The 16,911-nt window shown below is 37.0% G+C and overlaps 1 long non-coding RNA gene across 4 annotated transcripts in view; it reads right to left on the reverse strand.

Annotated features, from left to right (window-relative positions):
- Positions 1-5,131, reverse strand: part of LOC148900928 (uncharacterized) — a 34,454-nt gene extending 29,323 nt beyond the window's left edge. For all 4 annotated transcript variants that reach the window (XR_016114552.1, XR_016114551.1, XR_016114550.1 and 1 more), the window contains exon 1: positions 4,963-5,131. This is a non-coding gene — a long non-coding RNA (uncharacterized LOC148900928). The remainder of the gene's footprint in view (positions 1-4,962) is intronic.
- Positions 5,132-16,911: the final 11,780 nt, after the last annotated feature.

The raw sequence follows: 16,911 nt of genomic DNA on the forward strand, positions 1-16,911 counted from the left end.
GAGACGTTTTGTAAATTGCATGCTCCGGGCGTCCGGACAGACGTTATTTCAGACACTGCATTACGCTAAGTCAACGATTGCTACCATCCTTAAGAACAAGGAAGCTATTAATGGTGTTTCTGTGTTGTCTAAGCAACAGTCTCAAGCAATAGAAGAGGTTGAAAAACTTTTGTTGATTTGGATTCACGAAAAGCTAGCAGGGTACATTGAGTGAAGGTATTATCGCCGAGAAAGCACGGCAACTTCACTCGGATATCAAGAGGCAACTACATCAACGACCATCACAAAGGTCAATAAAACTACTTTATTATACAGTATAGTTTATTTCTTTAATTACAATACAATAGCACATTTATTATACATAAAATAAGGTATATTTTGTGTAGTTTTAAGGCTTATTTAGTAGAAAATTAGGTTTTATGGGGACCTAGAAACGGATTATTCTCATTTGTAATGGTTTCCAATGGGAAATTAATGTTTGGAAGACACACTTTTCGCCATACACACACTTTTTGGGAACCAATTAAGTTAGTAAGCTGAGGTATCACTGTATAAACTAAACGCACAGGCTAATGTTTGCTTATTCTGCCCGTGCCTTACTTTCGCTCTGCATTCTCCACTGTGCTGACCTCAGTTTCTTCTCTTATGAAATATGTGACTTTACTGACTGTCAGCAAATATAAATTGTTCTCGTGGCGTTGTTTGTGTTTGTGGTTTGACATGTCATGATGTTTAGAGGTCGCAGGGCTGCCTGTTGCTTTGGCATGTTGGAAGGAGTAAGCAACTTTTGTTTGTTTTTGGAAAGATATTTTGGGGATGTTACACAATTTCTTCAGCAATTACATTTTACATACATCCAACTTCGGTCCATGTTGGGACATGTCCACTGCTTATCGTGTAAGGATTGAAGGAAAAGCACATCTGTGATGTTTAACTTGATCTCCTGTGGATGTCTAATACCTGACTCCGCCCTTCCTGTCCTGAGCTCACCTGCCTTGACTGCGTGCCTCCTTAACACTGTTGGCATCAAGCATCGAGTTAGTAGCCAATTGTAGTCTTTATGCTGAGCCTGATCCTGAGATGACAATCGATAGAACTGGGGGACATTTTTACAAATAGACATTTTCTAAAATTTAAAATAAAAACACCATGCAGTAAAAGGTTACAAGACACTTAAAGGACAACCGACGTCTCCGGACAAGTTGTGTCCATAATTTGTAAAATGGCTTCAAATGACTTCTACTGAGCGTATTTTACAAAGATTCCACCGCATATAGCTATATTTTACATTTTAAGACTCACACTGAATATTCAGGAAGTCTTGTTTTTAAGTTGGAGTCCGTACGTGACGTCACTAAAGGATCCCCCTTGACTGTAAAAAAGACACGTTGTAGCGGCCCATCACGTCAATGTATTTTGCTGTACTTGTGTTGTCTAGGGACCTCGTGTTGCACCCAAAAGCCGCCAGAAGAGGGTGTCCAAGCGCCATATAAGGAATTTATCAGCCTGTGGCCACAGGAGGTCGCCATTTTGTGCCTTTTTTTTAGGTGAGAGATTTTCCCCCAATGTTGCCTCAAAATGACATGGAATAACTTATTTTGTCAAAGGGGTGACAAAATAAGACTACCTAATCTAACATGAAATACAATAACTTTCATCTGTTATGGGGCACAACAAATTCAATTCAGCATAAGAAACCTTAGACTCTCTACTTTCATCAGAAAAAACGAGTTCATTCCTAAATTATATGGGAGTTATATGAGCTTGAAATGTGGGTGACTGTCCAAAATACGATGCAATATATAAATATTGGTTTATATAGCACTTTAACAACAGCTGAAGCTGGAACAAAGCTCTAACATGAAAAAAGGGAAATGCTGCACCTTGTGGAACTGAAAAACATTGCCAGGCGTTTGGCCAGTGCTTTATCGGCACTGAAGCAATAAAAAAACAAACCCGAACTCATTCGGGTTCACCCTACATCATATTTTCAATTACCAAATATATTGGTGAATGGCAGTGAATGAGTTAAATTAATTCTGATTTATTTTCTTAAATTGAATTAATTTTATGTTATACATTATTATCACATTTTCTGTGTAGCTCTTTCTCTTGTTTCTATTTATAACTATATTTTATTTATTGTATTCTATTTGTGATTGTATTTTATGACCCTTGAGAGCTTTTAAAGCCCTTGAGAGCTTTGAAAGGCGCTTAAAATGAAATGTATTATTATTATTATTATTATTATTATTATTATTATTATTATTATTATTATTATTAAAACTGATTCTAATTAAATTTTAAACTTTGTTTATTCAAAAATGTAGAATAAATGTTGAATTTTGGGGAAGTTAAACTTAACACTGTTTGACCCAAAAAGAAAGACTTTTCTATGCAAAAATGTATTTTGAAACACCCACAACAAACATGTGTTTTTCAAAATGTTTGGACATTTGTGCTCTTGTGTAAATGTTGCATGGCCCGGGAACAAAACATAAACTTTCAAGTACTCTTGGCGACGTCTGTGCAACACAATAACAATATCAACGGCAAATAGAAACAGCTTTGATTCTGATGGCATCCGCGAGATTATAGTTGTTTGGCGGTGGGTAATGGCCGCTTTTTTTGTTGTTGTTGTTTTTCCCTTTCTGCCTTATCTGACATAGTCATTTCACTTGCGATAAGTACTTTGAGAAAATAGAATGGAGAACCCAAGCAGCTGTGGGTTGGGGGTGCTTCAGCACTTCCCCATTGCTCCGTGCTGCCACCTCCGCCTCCACCCTGGAAGCCAGCCGAACCCCGAGTTGGGCTTTGGAACTCCTCGCACTGCTTTGCGGCGCTCAGCTGCCCACTAATTGTTGCTTGATAATGGCGATACATCTATTCACCGTGAAGACATGTTGGCCAAATTGAGATGATCCTGCAAATGACTTTTTAAGAAGATGGCGAAGATATTTTTTTTCTCAAAACATGTTTTATGATAGACTACAGATGTGTGAATGTGTGTGTGTGAATGCTTTTATGTCCACAATTTATCTACCCCGCATTTAGCTGGCGGCCATTCCACGGTGTACACTCACGTTTGCCACAAGCCTTAGTCTAAAATACATAAATAAATACCTAAATAAATACATAAATGCATGAATACATAAATAAATTCATAAATGCATAAATACATTAATTAATACATTAAAAATAAATACATAAATATGCAAATAAATAAATACATTAATTAATACATTAAAAATAAATACATAAATATGCAAATAAATAAATACATTAATTAATACATTAAAAATAAATACATAAATATGCAAATAAATAAATACATACATACATACATACATACATATATACACGCATGCATGCATACATACATGCATACATACACAAATAAATAAATACATAAATGCATAAATACATAAATGCATTAATGAATACATTAAAAATAAATAAATGAAGTAATAAATAAATCCATAAATACGTAAATGAATGCATGAATGAATGAATGAATGAATGAATAAATACATACATACATACATACATACATACATACATACATACATACATACATACATACATACATACATACATACATAAATAAATACGTACATAAATACATAAATAAGAATATGATTTTTACTGTGTTGACAGACCTTTCTATTCCGCAATGAGGTTAATGAGTCATTAATCTCTTTTTGCGCTCGAGGAGTAGGCTCAGCAATTCTTGCAACAGATGATGAGCATGCGTAATGAAATAAGACCATCATATCCCTAATATAAGTACATTTAGTTTGGTTTATGAATGCACAGTTTTGGTAAATCGGTGAGATTGAAAAAAAATCCCTGTCTGAGCTGCCCATTGTTGGTCATCTGAATCATAAAGTTTTTAATAGTCCCACAGTGGGGAAATTTGCAATCTACAGCAGCAAAATTGAAAGGGATTGGGGGGGGGGCGGTTAAAAAGAAAAACACTAAGTATTGCATGTGCAAACAAATTGACAGAGGACTGAGCTGTACAACTGCACAAAGATATTTCATAAAAAGAACTGTACATCGTGCAAAGTATAAAAATACAGTATAAAGCATATGTGATATGTAACTGCATTTACTCTACATAAGATGGCTGTTCTATTTACAATGTATGAATCCAATTTTTCAGACAAGCATAGGTACTATAATAAATAAAATACAATCAGAAATAGAATACAATCAATAAAATACAATTATAAATAGAAACAAGAGAAAGAGCTACACGGAAAATGCGATTTTAAATAGGTGGGTTTTGAAATGGGATTTGAATTACATTTATTATTATTATTATTATTATTTCATAGTCACAAACAGGGTACAGAAAGTGCTGAAGAATGAATGACTGTGTCTTTGTGTTGTCATATTATTTGTTTTCTTTTGTTCTTTTGACTTCAAGATGTCGCCGCGAGAGTGGCTGCCTTTCCAGCAGTTCCAGTATTTTGTTTTTCGACTTCTTTCTTTCCTTTCCTCCGCCTTTCAGAACTTTTCTGCTGTGAAATGTAAATGTATCCACTGCGAGACGAATAATGGGACATCCAATCCGATTATAGAAGACACTTAAATAGAAAATGACTATTCAGCGACTAGTCAATGGGACATCTGACGCAACCCAATTCACTACTTCAACACTGAAATAATAATAATAATAATAATAATAATAATAATAATAATAATAATAATAATAATACATTTAGTTTATAAGTGCCTTTCAAAACTCTCAACGGCACTTTACAGACACGGGATAAGAATTTTTTTTGTGTGCAGGTGAGCAGTGGCAGCCATTAATTATTGTCACATTCTGGAAAGAATCATATATAATAATAATAATAATAATAATAATAATGTAACATTGGATAATTCCTACTTGATACATTTAAAGGTAATCCACAACAAAGTGAGAAGAAAATTGCAATGTAAAGTACTCACCTTATCTGCCCCCTCATTCGCCCTGAACTCCACCCTAGAAAAATACAGCTAAGGGGCCTACAAATTTCATTACAACAGCCCTAAACTGTAGCATTTTCGAGCCTTCTAATTATTCCTCTCTCTGATGTGGTTGTGTCTTGAAAGGCCATAAATCAACGCAAGTCAACGCTTAGAGCAGGCTGAGGAAACTGGAAACAAATGATACTTCCCTTAAAATTTCACAATGCGCCCACGGGCTGGTAAATGTTGCCGAATGAACAGCGTTTTTTTGGGGGGGACTAAAAGCCAACGATACGAGTGCAAATATCCATTAATGTATCCACACACCGGCGTACTCGAGTCTATCCCAGCGATCTTCCAGCAGCAGGCGGGGTACACCCCAAATTAGTTGCCAGCTAATCGGAATGCACACATTCAAGAAAACACTCGCAAACACAATCACATCTATTGACAATTTAGACTGTTCCATTCATCTGACACAAGTTTGGGGAATGTGGGAAGAAACCAGAGTACCCGAAGAAAACCCATCCCATGCTGTCCTTGAAAGATTAAATAATGTCATATTAATTTACATAAATTGTATTATTTTTTGAACTTGTCAACAGTCACCTGAAAATTACTGAAGTTGTGATTTTAATTTAAATAAATATGTGAATAAATAAATAAACCAAAATACGACCAAATAGATAAATAAATAAACACAAACAAATACATAAATAAATGCATACATACTTAAATAAACACAAAGAAATACATACATAAATATATAAACAAAAACATAAACAAATACACCTAATACAAAATATACAAATAAACACATAAATAAACAAATGCATAAATTCATCAATGAATACACAAATAAATACTCAAATGAATAAATACAGAAAATTCCAAATTCTTCTTTATACATTTAAAGCTATCCATAACCTTGCCCTCCCATACGTGTCTGACCTTCTTCAAATTTCCATTCCCTCTCGTTCCCTCAGATCCTCTTCCTCCCTCCACCTCTGTGTGCCCCCCTGCCCGTCTCAGCACGATGGGGGACAGAGCTTTCAGCTGCTCTGCCCCCAAACTCTGGAACTCACTTCCTCTCAACTTTCGTAACATCAGTTCTCTTCCCACCTTCAAATCCCATCTAAAAAAAACCACCTATTTAAAATAGCATTTTCTATGGAGCTCTATCTCTTGTTTCTATGTATAATTGTATTTTATTATTATTGTATTTGTGATTATATTTTATTTGTTATCGTACCTATGCTTGTCTGTGACTGTAGTGTCCTTGAGAGCTTTGAAAGGCGCTTTAAATGTAATGTATTATTATTATTATTAATAATATTATTATTATTGATATTAGTATTATTAATATTAATATTAATATTGTATTCTATTTGGAATTGTATTTCATTTATTATAGTATATATGCTTGTCTGTGACTGTAAAGTGTCCTTGAGAGCTTTGAAAGGCGCTTAAAATAAAATGTATTATTATTTTTATTATTATTATTATTATTATTATTATTATTATTATTATTATTATTAGAAATAAATAAATGTGTAAATAAATAAATAAATAAATAAATAAAACAATCATTCATGCAGTATTGAAATATAACCATACAGTATCTTACACATTTAAAGGACAACCGATGTCTCCAGACAAGTTGTGTCCATAATTTGTAAAATGGTTTCAAATGACTTCTACTGGGCATATTTTAATAAAATTCCACCGCATATAGCTAATTTTACGTTTTAAGACTCACTCTGAATATTCAGGAAGTTTTGTTTTTGAGTTGGTGACGAGTCCGTACGTGACGTCATGAAAGGACCGCCAGTGAACAGTGAAGGACTTGATGTATTTTGGTGTTCCTCTCCACCTCTGGGTTCCGGTTTACATTTAAGGAAAGTCAAAAATAGTTATTATTATATTATTTACATCTTGCCCACCACAAATTCATCAATGATTTGATTTTGGATTTCTTTGATCAAACCCATTACTGAAATGACGGGATCCTCGCATGCCGTCACTCCCACAGGGCGTGTTGCTGAACTTTAATGCCAGCTTAGCCGCCGTTTCACTGCGTTGCGGGAGGGTAACATGTAGCAAGGTGTTCTTGCCTCTTTAAGACTTAGACGTTAACCTGCTTAAGCATCTGCCTCGACGCAGGATATCAGGTGAGGATCATCCAGCATGGTGGATCAAATCTCATCACAGGCCATCACGCAAGCGCTGCCATGCTAAATACATCCAGGAAAGGAAGTGATGGCTGCCCACATTGGCACACATGCCATTTAACAAGATTTCCAGTTTTAGAGGGAGTATTTTAGTGCCTGAAAAATATGACGTTAGCCAGGTTGTTTATTCGTCGCTTTTGATATTTTTTTTTTACGGAGTCACTGTTGTTATGACAACAGTTAACATGAGACAGAGTCAAGCCGTCATTTTCTATATTCAAAGGTAGCAACATAGTGGAAGCCTCACTTTTGCCTCAAAAATTGGTTTTGACTCTGTTATTATTCTGGGATGGACGGAATTGCCAATGCGGGATTAAAGAGTCTGAGCACATTTCAACTATAACCTTTTCAAATATGACATTTTTCAGCAGCACAATTTTGTATGAATGGTCAAATCCTGCACTGATGAACCAAGTCAAACATATACATTTTTATTTAAATTAAAATCACAATTTCAGTAATTTTCAGGTGACTATTGACAAGTTAAAAAAATAAAAATGTATATACAGTGTATATATGTATACACAGTGATACGTTGGCTTACGAACTTAATTGGTTCCCAGACAGTGTAAGGTGAAGTGTGTATCCCAAACATTAATTTCCCATCGGAAACCATTAAAATGAGATTAATCAGTTCCCAGGTCCCCATAAAACATAATTTTCTACTAAATAAGCCGTAAAACTACACAAAAGATACCTTATTTTATGTATAATGGATGTGCTATTGTATTGTAATGAAAGAAATACACTGCACTGTACACTGTATAATAAAGTCATTTTATTTACCTTTGTGATGGTCGTTGAAGGCTTGATGAAATGGGGTGGGAGGAGGTCGGGGGAGGTCGGTGGGAGGTAATTGCTGTTTGGAAGGCGAGTCACATTCCATAAGGACTGTAATTAAAGAAATAAACTGTACTGTATAATGAAGTCATTTTATTTACCTTTGTGATGGTCGATGGCTTGATAGAATGAGTGGCCGGTTTCCTCAGCATTAAACACTTGATGAGGAACGTAGCCTTCTTCTTTCCCCATCTTGAGGAATGATCCCTTGTAGGTGCTCTCTCTGCGATAATTTACCTAGTTCCTCATCAATTGTGTTCTGTTTAGCTGGATTGATAGCTTTTTTGCATCAAGTGTACAGATGGCTTGTGCGGGTTATTTGTGGAGCCTGATTGAAGGGATATTTTAACCTTGCAGTCCACACTCTGCCTTTGAACTATCACAGTTGAAACGAGTCCAAATTTCACTGATTCCTATCCATTGTCTCACTCTCTATCTCTGTCGTCTGCCTGTCTATTTAATGCCCCCCTTCACTGTTGCATTCTTGACCAATCACGTGGCTTTAACCGAAGACTGGGGGTGGGGAATAGAGGACAAAAACAAGTCGGCTGCCATTTTCTTGTTTGGAGAACAAGCTCGTTCACAAACGACATATCACTCATTGTGGCGCTCCGTGTGTATCCCGAAAAATAGTTCATATGCCAAGGTTAAATTTTGATAAATTTTCATAAATTTAACGTTCGTAAACCGAAAAGTTCGTGAGCCAAGGGGTTCGTAGTAAACCATGATATCACTGTATATATATATATATGAGGACACAATCAACCTAGCATTTTTTTACAGTTTCAGTGAAGTATTACATGTTTACAGCTTTTTCCCCATTTTGCCCATTCTGAAGAAACAGCACCGACATCACATGGAATGAGAGAATAAGTCCATTTAACAGTTTTACGGACTCATAGGAAGTGTCAGAATAGCTTTTCAGATCACCTGGAAAACTTGGAAAACCTTTTTTAGTTCTCCCTTTGAACGGAAATATCATCAACAAAAACAATAAGAGCACAACAAAAGTGGATTAAAAAAATAATAATAAATTGTCATGTTAACATGGATGCAACCTCGGTGAACAAGGAATGAATAGTCAAGGAGAAAGACGGGGAGGCTATCAGCAAAGCGTTTGAAGTGAATCGGCGCAGGCCAAACATCTGAAGAGGACAAGACTGCAAACATGTCACGCCGCAGCCTGCTTGCACTTAACAGCACATGTTTGCCCTCTTTCACTCTTCCTCATCTTTTTTTTTTTTTTTTTTTTTTTAGTCTGCGCTTCGAGGTTGCCCCGACCTGGCAAATTAATAATAATAATAAAAACCTGCAGCTTGCACTGGTTGATACCCTCAAGGCTTTTCCACACAGAAGGGTGTGTCTACAATTCTTGTTGTGGGAATGCTGAGGAGGCATTCCCACCCGGTTTCTCTACCGCCACCAAAGACAAGGCCCTTCTTCCTCCTATAATCAACCTCCTCCTCCTCCTCCTCTTCTTCTTCCTCCTCCTCGTCTGGAGTCCACTTCATACATTGTGTCCACTCACTTCACAGCAGAATGCTCAGCCACGCTTCCTGTTCCTGAGACGTAATTACATCCCATTACCCACCAACACAGTGAGAATTTACGGCGCGGCCTTTGAATATTATTTGAGGCATACGCGGACAGGCCACGCGTGATGGATGGAAACTAGGGCTTCGGACATTGCAATTCCAAGCATGACGCCGTATTGGCAGTCGGCAGCTTTATGCCGCTGCGGCCCTTCTAGGCGCTTGCCGTCGGCGTGAGAACACAGCCGACGATGAATTATGGATGATGAGATGGAACGAAGGGGGTGATACGAGAGACAAAGGTTTTGACCTGTTTGCAGGCTCACGTAGATTCATGAGATGTTGCAAAAAAAATAAAAAATGGGGAAGCTGTCATGTGACGCTATTAATGGATGGATGATGACGGTCAGTCAGGCTTTAGTCCCTTTCTGTTTGTAAAAAAATGGCTTCTACTTTTTGACAGAAACGTTTTGCTATTCCCAAAGAACTGATTGAAGGCAAGAGGTCATCATTTTAATGTTGTCAGTCGCCACTTTCACACTGTTCATTTCGCATCTGTTAATACAGAACATTAACTCATTCACTGCCATTCACTGCCATTCTCTGCGCTAATTTTACCTAGTTCCTCATCAATTGTGTTCTGTTTAACTGGGTTGATAGCTTTTTGCATCAAGTGTACCAGATGGCTTGTGCGAGTTATTTGTGGAGCCTGATTGATGGGATATTTTAACCTTCCAGTCTACACTCTGCTTTTGAACTATGAAAGTTCAAACGAGTCCAAATTTCACAGTTTTTTCACTTTTGTTTTTTTTTTTTTGTTTCAAGCTCTGTCATCTCCCTTTCATGTGTGTGTTTGTGTTTTCCCACTCTTTTTCTCTGTCGTCTGCCTGTCTCTTTAATGTTTAACCACGCCCCCCTCACTGCTTCGTTCTTGACCAATCACATGGCTTTAACCTAAGATGCCATTTTGTTTTTGGGAGAACGGCCTCACTCTCTCTTTGTCTGTAACCCCCCGCCCCTCACTGCTGCGTTCTTGACCAATCACGTGGCTTGAACCGAAGACTGGGAGCGGGGAATAGAGGACAAAACAGTCGGCCACCATTTTCTTGTTCGGAGAACGGGCTCGTTCGCGAACGACACATCAGTCATTGTGGCAGCTCTGTGTGTATCCCGAAAAATAGTTTGTATGCCAAGGTAAGGTTTTCATAAAAGTTCGTAAACCACAGGATTCGTGAACCGAGGTGTCACTGTACTCGTGCCAGCAGTTTCAAAAAACACTTTTTCTGTGTGGATGGTTTATAAAAAAACACAATGACAGAATAAAGCCCACCTGGTATTTTTCAACCTTCAGACGTACGCAGTATCCAGGCCACTTTCACCCTCCCTTTTTTTCTGAGTCTGTGTTCTTTCCCAGCTATGAGTGTTAACTTGGTTTTTGAGTACACTCGCCGAGGTCTTTTCACTTTGTGTTTGGCTAATTCAAGAGTTTGCGTTCGCTGATGTGTGAAGGCAATCGGACGGTTTGCCGCCCTTGCGTTCGTTATGACATGACACCGAATCCATAACCCACTTTTGTCCTCGGGAATTAAAACATTGCCTTTTAATGAACCACTTGTTGGGAGGAGCATTGATTGTGCAGACATTAAGCTGAGATAACACAGTAGTACATTCTCTAATCTCGCTCTGTCCTACTTCACACTTCACCAGATGGAGATGTTTTTTTTTTCCCCCAAACACCAGATAGAATCTCTTTTTTTTTTTAATAAAAAATGAAACATTAGTTGCACTGACAATAGGCTTTCGAGTAAATCCAGCCCACGATGGTCGTGTCATGACTTGTAAAACATTATATCATGTATGAATGATAGAATTATACACTATCAACTCAGCGGTGATAAGAACAAGGGGGAAGCGGTGATAGAATCTGCTCTATAGGAGGAGGAGGTATTAAGCTAGACCTGCTGTCTTTGTCAACACTTGTCAGATAAAGTGAGTCCATCTTGGAAGCAGGTAACGCTTTCTATATTCCACTTACTTACTTGAAACGGCCAATGATTAAAGAAAAAAAAAGTGCAATGACGTCTGTAAGCAGGTTGGATATAAGTGGGGGCTAATTCTCGACAGGAAATGAAGCGCACCTCTAAATAGAAGTAGGATGAATACGGTTTTCAAGCAAACCACGGCAGCCTGTATTGTCCTAGAGACAATTAAGACAATGGACGTTTGACGTGGGGCAGGCGGGACAGGAGATAAGTTCCAGGCTATTGTCCATGTGACGGCCTCGGGACAGAATGATGCCTTTCTCTCATGCCTTTTAAATCAACCCGATGGTCCTGACGACGCCATAATGGAACGACCCCATCTGTGGGGCAATATAACCTGTCAATGGAAAGTGGAGATGTTTGAAACCACCATGGAGCTCAGGGGCAGAATTTTTCCAATATTGTTATGTATTGTTGTTCAATATAAACGGTAATGCAATAGAATTATACTCATTGAGTATTAGAAGCCCCTTTCACACTGCCATTAAAAGCAGCCGGTGAAGAAGGAACCTGTGTTATTGTTTGTAAAAATAAATAAATAAATGGGTGAATGGATGAATAGAAAAATTGATGAATTGATAAATAAATAAAAACACAAATAAAAAAAACAATCAATGAATCAATAAATGAATCAATAATGAATAATGAACTAATAATGAACTAATAAATACATAAATAAATAAATGCGTGAATGGGTGAACGGGTGAATGGATAAATAAATGAATTGAGGAATTGCTAAATAAATAAAAAGACAAAAAGACAAAAAAGTAAATAAATAAATAATTTGACGGATGAATTGATAAATGGATAGATAGATAAATAGCTACATTGATAAATAAATAAATACATAGTAAATAAATACATTAATAAATGAATAAATAATAATAATAATAATAATAATAAATACTACATACATTCATTGAATAATAAATGAATTAATTAATTAAATAAATACGTAAATAAATAAATAAATAAATAAATGGGTGAATGGATGAATAGAAAAATTGATGAATTGATAAATAAATAAAAACACAAATAAAAAAAACAATAAATGAATCAATGAATCAATAAATGAATCAATAATGAATAATGAACTAATAATGAATAATGAACTAATAAATACATAAATAAATAAATGCGTGAATGGGTGAACGGGTGAATGGATAAATAAATGAATTGAGGAATTGCTAAATAAATAAAAAGACAAAAAGACAAAAAAGTAAATAAATAATTTGACGGATGAATTGATAAATGGATAGATAGATAAATAGCTACATTGATAAATAAATAAATACATAGTAAATAAATACATTAATAAATGAATAAATAATAATAATAATAATAATAATAATAAATACTACATACATTCATTGAATAATAAATGAATTAATTAATTAAATAATAACTATAATAAAAAAATATAATAACCAAATTAGTAAATAAATAGATGGATGAATGTATAAATGGATACATAGCTAAATTTATAAATGAAATAAATAAAATAGTTAAAATAAATAAAATAAATCCAAGGAAAGATTTTTAAATCAGGGTCAAAATGCATTTAGGGACAAATAAAATCCATCATTCATTAATATGTTATGATATTGTTTTTATGAGTTGTTGTTTTTGTTGTAATTAAGTTTTGAACCGGCGGATGGATTGTGTCAACCTTTGACACTGCCACTGTACATTGTGAATTGCTATCTGCGCATGTCGAGCTCCCCTGTGCCCTTTAATAAATATTTTGAGATTAAAAGCTGCAATGGTACAGATGTTCCAGCCAGCGTATGTTTTTCCGTGTTAAGAGGATACATTTAATTCAAGTAGAGAATAATTATTGAAAATGCCCGCCCGCAATCCTAATCTGGGGTCCAATCAAAGCATGATAATCTTAGTCAGATTAAATTTATCCCCTAGCGCCATGCTCGCACATTTCCATCTGCTTGAAGACATTTCAGAGGAAATACACATTTTCCTTGAGAGGGAATTAAATGTTGTTCAACATGTTTGGCATCAGTGTTTACATTAAAATGGATGTAAAAAAAGACCTAGGATTATTATTATTTTTTTTTTTTTTTGCTGTAACACAACAATCTATATCATACATTTCTTAAAGTTCATAAGACAAAATAGATGGGTAATTGATCCGAAATCAGATATCTCGGTTCAGTGTGGCGGGACATGAAGCTAAATAGGAACCTTTTCTGTGAAATATGCAGGTCGTCGGCCATTTTGGTTTGCTATTTTGTTCTGTTATTAAGTCGAAACGGAAATAGGCCCTCAAATGGAATTCGCCCAACCAATACTAAATTTGTACTGATTATATTAGCTAGTTTCCAATTGCGAAAAAAATCACTTCCATCATACATGACATACAAAAAAAAAAAAAAATCACTGGTAAAACGATGCTGTGAAATGCATGTCGTCAGCCATTTTGGTTTTGAAATTCTGAAACTTGCATACAAGGACGACCAAGACTTTACGTCACTTAACCAGCACATTTCAAACCCACATTCTTAAATGTGTTGTATATCGACAGATGAATTCATCGGCCCAAAAAAATAATAAAAAATATGACATCATCGCACTCTCTGTCGGACTGTTTTCTCTTGAACCTGGGCCCCATCTTCTTTATGAGGCACAAAGTGAAACTTTTTCAGCTCGGGGCAGGACAGGGCTTTAAATCTTGTTTGTCGGGCTCTTGTCCAGCGAGACAGCACTTAACCTCCGACTGTGGACTGTCACCTGCGGTAAACAGCCTGACGTCTTAAGTGTCGGGAAGGACTGGTTGGGCTCATATTTGGGATAAGAAGAAGTCTCGGTTCGGATAGGAACACCGTAAAAAAAGTGCGTAGTTGACCCAAGTTCAACTTCTCAGGATGCACCTTTAACCCCGAGACAAACTTTCTTGACATGGCTGACCTCCGAGGGAGGCAGAATGTTGTGTGTGGTCTACATTGGAGGTTGCCGTGGACTGTGTTGAGAGGTTCCAGTGGGCTGAGCTAGTTCTCTTTAGCACTGAAACGTTAACTTATTCAATTGTACCCTTTACCCATATTTCTTTGTGATCAAATCAGATCAAACAGCTTTCTTGTTGCGCCTTTTGTGTGTAGAAATGAGCGAAAAGTTTGATCAAGAAGCAAGAGGAAGTATCATAATATCTCATTTACGTCATTGATGCAGGTTATTGCAAAAACATGAACCCCCCGGCTGGAGGAAATGACTTGACAACTGTTATAAATGTCAGTTAAATTGGATCATTCCATTCCATTTGCAATGACGCTATTTCGGATTACAGTGATACATCGGCTAACGAATGCTTTAGCTAACGAACTTTTCGCCTTACGAACATTAAATTCACGAGAATATAATTTCGGCATACGAACTACTTTTCGGGAAACACACGGAGCCCCACAATGGCTGGCGGACTAGTTTTCGGCGGAAGAACACCAAATCACACGGGTGAACAGCGTCACTACTTTTCCACACACCCTTTCACTGAGTGCATACGTGGCATACGTGGTTTGCTATCGAGTGGATATTTTTGCTTTTTTTGGAACCGAAAAAGTCTCCACCAAAGGCTAGTGTTCAGCCGAAGAGGACACAAAAAAAAAATTTGACTTAGCTTCCCAGTACCAGTATGCTAAGTCGACCATTGCTACGTGTGTCTAAGGGTGTTTCTTCCGGCAAATTGGCGTTTTCGTGTTTATTATGTATGGCTGGCGGACTAGTTTTCCACACCCCATTTGATTGCAGACATGGTTTGCTATCGAGTGGAGTACTTTTTCTATTAAAAAGACCCCACCACAGGCTAGTGTTAAGCCGAAGAGGACACAAAAAAAATTTGACTTAGCTTCCCAGTACCAGTATGCTAAGTCGACCATTGCTACGTGTGGCTAATAATGTTTCTTCCGGCAAATTGGCGTTTTCGTGTTTATTATGTATGGCTGGCGCACTAGTTTTCCACACCCCCTTTGAGTGCAGATGTGGTTTGTTATCAAGTGGAGTACTTTTTCTATTAAAAAAGACCCTACCACAGGCTAGTGTTAAGCCGAAGAGGACACAAAAAAATGTGACTTAGCTTCCCAGTACCAGTATGCTAAGTCGACCATTGCTACGTGTGGCTAAGGGTGTTTCTGTGTTGTCAAAAGCAACGGTCTCGGGCAATAGAAGAGGTTGAAAAACTTCTGTTGACTTGGATTAACGAATAGCAGCAAGCAGGGTACACTGTGAGTGAGGGTATTATCAGCAACTTCACTCCAATATCCTCAAGAGGCAAATACATCATCCACCATCATAAGGATAAATACAACGACTTTATTATAAAGTACAGTTTATTTCTTTAATTACAATACAACAGCACATTTATTATACGTAAAATAAGGTATATTTTGTGTAGTTTTAAGGCTTATTTAGTAGAAAATTGTTTTATGGGGACCTGTAAACTGATTATTCTCATTTTTAATGGTTTCCTATGGGAAATTAATGTTTGGAAGACACACTTTTCGCCTTAGACACTTTCTGGGAAGCAATTAAGTTTGGAAGCTGAGGTATCGTTGTATTTTTGTCGAAATCTCCTGAAATTCAGCACCATTTTCAAAATAGGAAGCTTTTGTTGGAAACATTCTGCGCCACTCAACCGTCAAGCAAAAGATAAAGCGCTGCAAGTAATTACACTGGCCCCAAGTGACACATTTGACCTCCCGCACCTCCTGGAGGGCACACCACCGTTTTGAGAATCCCGGCTACAGATGAATCTGACCACAGCGCTGACTTCATCTTTGAACCCCGAATCGTTATTAAGCCAACTAAAGGCTTCCGCTGATATTTCACAGGCTGATTCCCACAAATTGCTTGTTCATGCTCCTTTTGGTGGATAGTGCACGGTGAGGGACTTTGAAACGGACGGCCCGCGTCCATATGGCTTTGCAGATAAAAGACGTTGAGATCTGGGGGACAACACATCAAATAGTCTACATGTGGTCACAAATATCACTGCGGTGAGCCTTTTATCCACATTGTAAGCCATCTTCCAAATAATTGTCCAAAAAAACTTGTTGCGGCGTGATCCATCCTGCTCGTAATGACTTACTGGACACTTTGCTCAGCTGATGAATCTTATTTCATTCTCAACTTTAGGACCTTCTTCTCAGAAATGCCCTAATTATCTGTTCGGGACTCCGAATGTCAGGAGCAAGAGATCCCGTTTTTTTGGGATTTTTTTTGTGTCTCCCACAAGTCTTTTTTGTGCAGTGAATTGGATAATTAGTACCTGTGGGATATGTCAGTGTGATCAGAGGGGCT

The sequence above is a fragment of the Hippocampus bargibanti genome, linkage group LG03 (assembly GCF_051943395.1).
Source record: "Hippocampus bargibanti isolate YZ-2025 linkage group LG03, ASM5194339v1, whole genome shotgun sequence".
In the NCBI taxonomy this organism is placed as follows: domain Eukaryota; kingdom Metazoa; phylum Chordata; class Actinopteri; order Syngnathiformes; family Syngnathidae; genus Hippocampus; species Hippocampus bargibanti.